A 10183-nucleotide genomic window follows, 5' to 3' on the forward strand; every position below is an offset into this window, starting at 1 on the left:
GCCTCCGAGTGCCGCCGAGCGCTCTCCCGGTATCGTTGCTCGTTCACCCCACGCGTCGATATGTCGCCGAGCGCTCTCCCGATATCGCCGCTCCTTCACCACGGTGCTCGGGGTGCCGCCGGGCGCTCTCCCGAGCTCGCCGCGCTACCACCGTGCGCCTCCGAGTGCCGCTGGGCGTCCGGTCGACCGGACGCACGCTCAGTCCGCTCCTCGGGGTGCCGCCGGGCTCTCTGCCGAGCTCGCTGCGCTACCACCGTGCGCCTCCGAGTGCCGCCGAGCGCTCTCGGGATCTCGCAGCGGTACCACAGCGCGCCTCCGAGTGCCGCCGAGCGCTCTCCCGATATCGCCGCTCCTTCACCACGGTGCTCAGGGTGCCGCCAGGCGCTCTGCCGAGCTCGCCGCGCTACCACCGTGCGCCTACGAGTGCCGCCGAGCGCTCTCCCAGTATCGCCACTCGTTGACGCCGCGCGTCGGGGTGCCGCCAGACGGTCTCCCGAGCTCGTCGCGCTACCACCCAGCGCCGGCGAGTGCCACCGGGCACTCTCGGGATCTCGCCGCGGTACCACCGCGTGCCTGTGAGTGCCGCTGAGCGCTCTCCCGATATCACCGCTTCTTCAACCCGCTTGTCTGGGTGCCGCCGGGCGCTCTCCCGAGCTCGCTGATCTACCACCCTGCGACTCTGGATGTCACTGTGCCTCCTCCCGACCCGACGCATGCTAATCCTGCTCATAAGGGTGCCGCCAGGCGCGCTCCCGAGCTTGCTGTGCTACCACCTTGCGCCTCCGGGTGTCGCTGCGCCTCCTCCCGACCACGCCGATCCTTCACCCCGGTCTTCGGGGTGCTGCGGGGCTATCCCGAGCTCGCCGCGCTACCACCGTGAGCTTCTGGGTGTCGCTGCGCGTCTTCCCGACCCGACACACGTTCATCCCGCTCATCGGGGTGCCGCCGGGCGCGCTCCTGAGCTTGCTGTGCTACCACCGTGCGCCTCCGGGTGTCGCTGCGCGTCCTCCCGACCACGCCGATCCTTCATCCCGCCCTTTGGGGTGCTGTGGGGCTCTCCCGAGCTCGTCGCGCTACCACCCTGCGACTCCGGATGTTACTGCGCATCCTCCCGACCCGACGCATGCTCATCCCGCTCCTCGGGGTGCCACCGGGCGCTCTGCCGAGCTCCCCGCGCAATCACCCTGCGCCTCCGGGTGTCGCTGCGCGTCCTCCCGACCACGCCGATCCTTCATCCTGCCCTTTGGGGTGCTGTGGGGCTCTCCCGAGCTCGTCGCGCTACCACCCTGCGACTCCGGATGTTACTGCGCGTCCTCCCGACCCCGACGCAACCTCATCCAGCCCCTCTGGGTGCCGACGGGCGCCAACCCGATCCCGCCGAGCCTTAACCCACCCTGCGCTGATGGGCGCATGTCCCACCTGCCCGAGCCGCTCCCCCCGCCCTTCGGGGTGCCGACGAGTCCTCGTCCGACTCGCCCGTGCCCTCACCGCGCTCTTCGGGGTGCCGCCGGGCACTGTCCGAGCTCGCCGCTGTACCAGTGTGCGCCTCCGGCTGTCGCTGCTCTTCCTCCCGTTGCTGTGCTTTCTCCCGACTACGCCGATCCTTCACCCCGCTCTTCGGGGTGTCGTCAGGCGCTCTCCCGAGCAAGCCGCGCTACCACCGTGCACCTCCGAGTGTCGCTGCGCGTCCTCTTGACCCTGACGCACCCTCACCTCGCTCTTCAGAATGCCGACGGGCACTGTCCGAGCTCGTCGTGCTACCACCCTGCGACTCCGGATGTCACTGCGCCTCCTCCCGACCCAACGCACGCTCATCCCGCTCATCGGTGTGCGGCCAGGCGCGCTCCCGAGCTTGCCGTGCTGCCACCGTGCGCCTCCGGGTGTCGCTGCTCGTCCTCTCGACCACGCCGATCCTTCACACCGCCCTTCGGGGTGCTTTGGGGCTCTCCCGAGCTCGCCGCGCTACCACCGTGAGCTTCCGGGTGTCACTGCGCCTCGTCCCGACCCGACGCATGCTCATCCCGCTCATCGGTTGCCGCCGAGCGCTCTCCCGATATGGCCGCTCCTTCACCACGGTGCTCGGGGTACCGCAAGGCGCTCTCCCGAGCTCGTCGCGCTACCACCCAGCGCCGGCAAGTGCCACCGGGCACTCTCGGCATCTCGCAGCGGTACCACCGCGCGCCTCCGAGTGCCGTCCAGCGCTCTCCCGATATCGCCGCTCCTTCACCACGGTGCTCGAGGTGCCACCGGGCGCTCTCCCGAGCTCGTCGCGCTACCACCCAGCGTTGGCGAGTGCCACCGGGCACTCTCGGCATCTCGCCGCGGTACCACCGCGCGCCTCCGAGTGCCGCCCAGCGCTCTCCCTATATCGCTGCTCCTTCACCCGCTTGTCTGGGTGCCGCCGGGCGCTCTCCCGAGCTTGCCGCGCTACCACCGTGCGCCTCCAGGTGCCGCTGTGCGTCCGGTCGACCCCACGCACGCTCATCCCGCTCCTCGGGGTGCCGCCGGGCTCTCTGCCAAGCTCGCCGCGCTACCACCGTGCGCCTTAGAGTGCCGCCGAGCGCTCTCGGGATCTCGCCGCGGTACCACCGTGCGCCTCCGAGTGCCGCCGAGCGCTCTCCCGGTATCGTTGCTCGTTCACCCCACGCGTCGATATGTCGCCGAGCGCTCTCCCGATATCGCCGCTCCTTCACCACGGTGCTTGGGGTGCCGCCGGGCGCTCTCCCGAGCTCGCCGCGCTACCACCGTGCGCCTCCGAGTGCCGCTGGGTGCTCTCGGGGTCTCGCAGCGGTACTACAGCGCGCCTCCGAGTGCCGCCGAGCGCTCTTTCGGTATCGCCACTCGTTGACCCCGCGCATCGGGGTGCCGCCAGGCGCTCTCCCGAGCTCGTCGCGCTATTACCGTGCGCCTCCAGGTGCCGCTGTGCGTCCGGTCGACCCCACGCACGCTCATTCCGCTCCTCGGGGTGCCGCCGGGCTCTCTGCCGAGCTCGCTGCGCTACCACCGTGCGCCTCCGAGTGCCGCCGAGCGCTCTCGGGATCTCGCAGCGGTACCACAGCGCGCCTCCGAGTGCCGTCCAGCGCTCTCCCGATATCGCCGCTCCTTCACCACGGTGCTCAGGGTGCCGCCAGGCGCTCTGCCGAGCTCGCCGCGCTACCACCGTGCGCCTACGAGTGCCGCCGAGCGCTCTCCCAGTATCGCCACTCGTTGACGCCGCGCGTCGGGGTGCCGCCAGACGGTCTCCCGAGCTCGTCGCGCTACCACCCAGCGCCGGCGAGTGCCACCGGGCACTCTCGGGATCTCGCCGCGGTACCACCGCGTGCCTGTGAGTGCCGCTGAGCGCTCTCCCGATATCACCGCTTCTTCAACCCGCTTGTCTGGGTGCCGCCGGGCGCTCTCCCGAGCTCGCTGATCTACCACCCTGCGACTCTGGATGTCACTGTGCCTCCTCCCGACCCGACGCATGCTAATCCTGCTCATAAGGGTGCCGCCAGGCGCGCTCCCGAGCTTGCTGTGCTACCACCTTGCGCCTCCGGGTGTCGCTGCGCCTCCTCCCGACCACGCCGATCCTTCACCCCGGTCTTCGGGGTGCTGCGGGGCTATCCCGAGCTCGCCGCGCTACCACCGTGAGCTTCTGGGTGTCGCTGCGCGTCTTCCCGACCCGACACACGTTCATCCCGCTCATCGGGGTGCCGCCGGGCGCGCTCCTGAGCTTGCTGTGCTACCACCGTGCGCCTCCGGGTGTCGCTGCGCGTCCTCCCGACCACGCCGATCCTTCATCCCGCCCTTTGGGGTGCTGTGGGGCTCTCCCGAGCTCGTCGCGCTACCACCCTGCGACTCCGGATGTTACTGCGCATCCTCCCGACCCGACGCATGCTCATCCCGCTCCTCGGGGTGCCACCGGGCGCTCTGCCGAGCTCCCCGCGCAATCACCCTGCGCCTCCGGGTGTCGCTGCGCGTCCTCCCGACCACGCCGATCCTTCATCCTGCCCTTTGGGGTGCTGTGGGGCTCTCCCGAGCTCGTCGCGCTACCACCCTGCGACTCCGGATGTTACTGCGCGTCCTCCCGACCCCGACGCAACCTCATCCAGCCCCTCTGGGTGCCGACGGGCGCCAACCCGATCCCGCCGAGCCTTAACCCACCCTGCGCTGATGGGCGCATGTCCCACCTGCCCGAGCCGCTCCCCCCGCCCTTCGGGGTGCCGACGAGTCCTCGTCCGACTCGCCCGTGCCCTCACCACGCTCTTCGGGGTGCCGCCGGGCACTGTCCGAGCTCGCCGCTGTACCAGTGTGCGCCTCCAGCTGTCGCTGCTCTTCCTCCCGTCGCTGTGCTTTCTCCCGACTACGCCGATCCTTCACCCCGCTCTTCGGGGTGTCGTCAGGCGCTCTCCCGAGCAAGCCGCGCTACCACCGTGCACCTCCGGTGTCGCTGGGCGTACTCTCGACCCTGACGCACCCTCACCTCGCTCTTCAGAATGCCGATGGGCACTCTCCGAGCTTGTCGCGCTACCACCCTGAGACTCCGGAGGTCACTGGGCCTCATCCCGACCCGACGCATGCTCATCCCGCTCATCGGTTGCCGCCGAGCGCTCTCCCGATATGGCCGCTCCTTCACACCCTCCTCGGGGTGCCGCCGGGCGCGCTCCCGAGCTTGCTGATCTACCACCCTGCGAGTCTGGATGTCACTGTGCCTCCTCCCGACCCGACGCATGCTAATCCCGCTCATAAGGTTGCCGCCAGGCGCGCTCCCGAGCTTGCTGTGCTACCACCGTGTGCCTCCGGGTGTCGCTGCGCCTCCTCCCGACCACGCCGATCCTTCACCCGCTCTTCGGGGTGCTGCGGGGCTCTCCCGAGCTCGCCGTGCTACCACCGTGAGCTTCCGGGTGTCACTGTGCGTCTTCCCGACCCGACACACGCTCATCCCGCTCATCGGGATGCCTCCGGGCGCTCTCCCGAGCTCGCTGCGCTACCATCGTGCGTCTCCGAGTGCCGCCGAGTGCTCTCCCGATATGGCCGCTCCTTCACACCGCTCCTTGGGGTGCCGCCGGGTGCTCTGCCGAGCTTGTTGCGCTACCGCTCTGCGCCTCCGGGTGTCGCTGCACGTCCTCCCGACTACGCCGATCCTTCACCCCGCTCTTCGGGGTGTCGTCAGGCCGCGTCCGACTCGCCCGTGCCCTCACCGCGCTCTTTGGGGTGCCGCCTGGCACTATCCCAGCTCGCCGCTGTACCAGCGTGCGCCTCGGGCTGTCGCTGCGCTTCCTCCCGACTACGCCGATCCTTCACCCCGCTCTTCAGGGTGATGCGGGGCTCTCCCGAGCTCGCCGCGCTACTACCGTGCTCCTCCGGGTGTCGCAGCGCGCCTCCCGACCGCGCCGTATATACACCCAGCTCGGCAAGGTGCCTCCGGGCGCTCTGCCAAGCTTGCTGCGCTACCGCTCTGCGCCTCCGGGTGTCGCTGCGCGTCCTCCTGACCCCGACGCACCCTCATCCCGCTCCTCCGGGTGCCGACGGGCGCCAACTCGATCCCGCCGAGCCTTAACCCACCCCTCGGGATGACGACAGGCGCACGTCCCACCTGCCCGAGCCGCTCCCCCCGCCCTTCGGGGTGCCGACGAGTCCTCGTCCGACTCGCCCGTGCCCTCACCCCGCTCCTCGGGGTGCCGCCGGGCACTTTCTAAGCTTGCCGTTGTACAAGCGTGCGCCTCTGCGTGTTGCTGCGCGTCCTCCCGACCACGCCGTTCTTTCACCCCGCTCTTCAGGGTGATGCGGGCCTCTCCCGAGCTCGCCGCGCTACTACCGTGCTCCTCCGGGTGTCTCAGCGCGCCTCCCGACCGCGCCGTATATACACCCCGCTCTGCAGGGTGCCTCCAGGCGCTCTGCCGAGCTTGCTGCGCTACCGCTCTGTGCCTCCGGGTGTCGCTGCGCGTCCTCCCGACTACGCCGATCCTTCACCCCCCTCTTCGGGGTGTCGTCAGGCGCTCTCCCGAGCAAGCCGCGCTACCACCGTGCACCTCCGGGTGTCGCTGCGCGTCCTCTTGACCCTGACGCACCCTCACCTCGCTCTTCAGAATGCCGACGGGCACTCTCCGAGCTCGTCGCGCTACCACCCTGTGACTCCGGATGTTACTGCGCCTCCTCCCGACCCGACGCATGCTCATCCCGCTCATCGGGGTGCCGCCAAGCGCGCTCCTGAGCTTGCTGTGCTGCCACCGTGCGCCTCCGGGTGTCGCTGCTTGTCCTCTCGACCACGCCGATCCTTCACCCCGCCCTTCGGGGTGCTGTGGGGCTCTCCCGAGCTCGCCGCGCTACCACCGTGAGCTTCCGGGTGTCGCTGCGCGTCCTCCCGACCCGACGCATGCTCATCCCGCTCCTTGGGGTGCCGCCAGGCGCGCTCCCGAGCTTGCTGTGCTACCATCGTGCGCCTCCGGGTGTCACTGTGCCTCCTCCCGACCCGACGCATGCTCATCCCGCTCATCGGTTGCCGCCGAGCGCTCTCCCGATATGGCCGCTCCTTCACCACGGTGCTTGGGGTACCGCAAGGCGCTCTCCCGAGCTCGTCGCGCTACCACCCAGCGCCGGCGAGTGCCACCGGGCACTCTCGGGATCTCGCAGCGGTACCACAGCGCGCCTCCGAGTGCCGCCGAGCGCTCTCCCGATATCGCCGCTCCTTCACCACGGTGCTCGGGATGCCACCGGGCGCTCTCCCGAGCTCGTCGCGCTACCACCCAGCGTTAGCGAGTGCCACCGAGCACTCTCGGCATCTCGCCGCGGTACCACCGCGCGCCTCCGAGTGCCGCCCAGCGCTCTCCCGATATCGCCGCTCCTTCACCACGGTGCTCGGGGTGCCACCGGGCGCTCTCCCGAGCTCGTCGCGCTACCACCCAGTGTTGGCGAGTGCCACCGGGCACTCTCGGCATCTCGCCGCGGTACCACCGCGCGCCTCCGAGATCCGCTGAACGCTCTCCCGATATCGCTGCTCCTTCACCCGCTTGTCTGGGTGCCGCCGGGCGCTCTCCCGAGCTTGCCGCGCTACCACCGTGCGCCTCCAGGTGCCGCTGTGCGTCCGGTCGACCCCACGCACGCTCATCCCGCTACTCGGGGTGCCGCCGAGCTCTCTGCCGAGCTCGCCGCGCTACCACCGTGCGCCTTAGAGTGCCGCCGAGCGCTCTCGGGATCTCGCCGCGGTACCACCGCGCGCCTCCGAGTGCCACTGAGCGCTCTCCCGGTATCGTTGCTCGTTCACCCCGTGCGTCGATTTGTCGCCGCGCGGTCTCGGGATCTCGCCGCGCTACCACCGTGCGCCTTAGAGTGCCGCCGCGCGGTCTCGGGATCTCGCCGCGCTACCACCATGCGCCTCCGAGTGCCGCCGAGCGCTCTCCCGGTATCGTTGCTCGTTCACCCCACGCGTCGATATGTCGCCGAGCGCTCTCCCGATATCGCCGCTCCTTCACCACGGTGCTCGGGGTGCCGCCGGGCGCTCTCCCGAGCTCGCCGCGCTACCACCGTGCGCCTCCAAGTGCCGCTGGGTGCTCTCGGGGTCTCGCAGCGGTACTACAGCGCGCCTCCGAGTGCCGCCGAGCGCTCTCCCGGTATCGTTGCTCGTTCACCCCACGTGTCGATTTGTCGCCGAGCGCTCTCCCGATATCGCCGCTCCTTCACCACGGTGCTCGGGCTGCCGCCAGGCGCTCTGCCGAGCTCGCCGCGCTACCACCATGCGCCTTTGAGTGCCGCCAAGCGCTCTCCCGGTATCGCCACTCGTTGACCCCGCTTGTCTGGGTGCCGCCAGGCGCTCTCCCGAGCTTGTCGCGCTAACACCGTGCGCCTCGGAGTGCCACCGGGCACTCTCGGCATCTCGCCGTGTTACCACCGCGCGCCTCCGAGTGCCGCGGAGCGCTCTCGGGATCTCGCCGCTCCTTCACCCCGCTTGTCTGGGTGCCGCCAGGCGCTCTCCCGAGCTTGCCGCACTACCACCGTGCGCCTCCAGGTGCCGCTGTGCATCCGGTCGAACCGACGCAGGCTAATACCGCTCCTCGGGGTGCCGCCGGGCGCTCTCCCGAGCTCGTTGCACTCCACCCTGCGCATGCGAGTGACGCTGGGTGCTCTCGGGATCTCGCAGCGGTACCACAGCGCGCCTCCGAGTGCCGCCGAGCGCTCTCCCGATATCACCGCTCCTTCACCACGGTGCTCGGGGTACCGCCAGGCGCTCTCCCGAGCTCGCCGCGCTACCACCGTGAGCTTCCGGGTGTCGCTGCGCGTCCTCCCGACCCGACGCATGCTCATCCGTTGCCGCCGAACGCTCTCCCGATATGGCCGCTCCTTCACACCGCTCCTTGGGGTGCCGCCGGGCGCTCTGCCGAGCTCGCCGTGCAATCACCCTGCGCCTCCGGGTGTCACTGCACGTCCTCCTGACCCGACACACGCTCCTCCCGCTCATCGGGGTGCCTCCGGGCGCTCTCCCGAGCTTGCTGCACTACCATCGTGCGTCTCCGAGTGCCGCCAAGCGCTCTCCCGATATGGCCGCTCCTTCACACCGCTCCTCGGGGTGCCGCCGGGCGCTCTGCCGAGCTCGCTGCGCAATCACCCTGCGCCTCCGGGTGTCTCTGCGCGTCTTCCCGACCCCGACGCACCCTCATCCCGCTCATCGGGGTGCCGACGGGCACCAACTCGATCCCGCCGAGCCTTAACCCAGCCAACCCAGCCTGCGCCGACGGGCGCACGTCCCACCTTCCCGCGCCGCTCCCCCCGCCCTTCGGGGTGCCGACGAGTCCTCGTCCGACTCGCCCGTGCCCTCAGCGCACTCTTCAGGGTGCCGCCGGGCACTGTCCGAGCTCGCCGCTGTACCAGCGTGCGCCTCCGGCTGTCGCTGCGCTTCCTCCCGACTACGCCGATCCTTCACCCCACTCTTCGGGGTGTCGTCAGGCACTCTCCCGAGCAAGCCGCGCTACCACCATGAGCTTCCGGGTGTCGCTGCGCCTCCTCCCGACCCGACGCATGCTCATCCCGCTCATCGGTTGCCGCCGAGCGCTCTCTTCAGGGTGATGCGGGGCTCTCCCGAGCTCGCCGCGCTACTACCGTGCTCCTCCGGGTGTCGCAGCGCGCCTCCCGACCGCGCCGTATATACACCCCGCTCTGCAGGGTGCCTCCAGGCGCTCTGCCGAGCTTGCTGCGCTACCGCTCTGCGCCTCCGGGTGTCGCTGCGCGTCCTCCCAACCCCGACGCACCCTCATCCCGCTCATCGGGGTGCCGCCGGGCGCTCTCCCGAGCTCGCCGCGCTACCACCCTGCGCCTCCGGGTGTCGCTGCGCCTCCTCCCGACTACGCCGATCCTTCACACCGCTCCTCGGGGTGCCGCCGGGCGCTCTGCCGAGCTCGCTGCGCAATCACCCTGCGCCTCCGGGTGTCGCTGCGCGTCCTCTCCACCCTGACGCACCCTCACCTCGCTCTTTAGAATGCCGACGGGCACTGTCCGAGCTCGTCGCGCTACCACCCTGCGACTCCGGATGTCACTGCGCCTCCTCCCGACCCGACGCATGCTCATCCCGCTCCTCGGGGTGCCGCCGGGCACTTTCTAAGCTCGCTGTTGTACCAGCGTGCGCCTCTGCGTGTTGCTGCGCGTCCTCCCGACCACGCCGATTCTTCACCCCGCTCTTCAGGGTGATGCGGGGCTCTCCCGAGCTCGCCGCGCTACTACCGTTCTCCTCTGGGGGTCACAGCGCGCCTCCCGACCGCGCCGTATATACACCCCGCTCTGCAGGGTGCCTCCTGGCGCTCTGCCGAGCTTGCTGCGCTACCTCGCTCTTCAGAATGCCGACGGGCACTGTCCGAGCTCGTCGCGTGTTGCCTGTTGCAGGCGTGGCGACCTGGTTCAGGAATGGCATGGCGACCAACCCCAGGCCGCTTGGTCCATCAGCACGCTGACACCAATATGGTGGACGGCAAATGGCGTTTATTGGTAGGAGGCATGGCATTATATAGCCTGGGTCTGCGACGTCACTTCCGTCCGCTTACGTAAGAGGGGCCCTCTCTTTCCGTACAACGTGGTATCTTCCGGTCGCCAGACCCTAACCACCTACATTTCCCCCCTCCCTATGCACGCCAAAGTACAGTATTCCCAAAAACTTTTCTTGTTTTAACTCCATATAACAATCTTAAAAAACATGCATCATAAACTTAAATAAAACATG

Source organism: Numenius arquata, unplaced genomic scaffold, assembly GCF_964106895.1.
Source record: "Numenius arquata unplaced genomic scaffold, bNumArq3.hap1.1 HAP1_SCAFFOLD_339, whole genome shotgun sequence".
NCBI lineage: Eukaryota > Metazoa > Chordata > Aves > Charadriiformes > Scolopacidae > Numenius > Numenius arquata.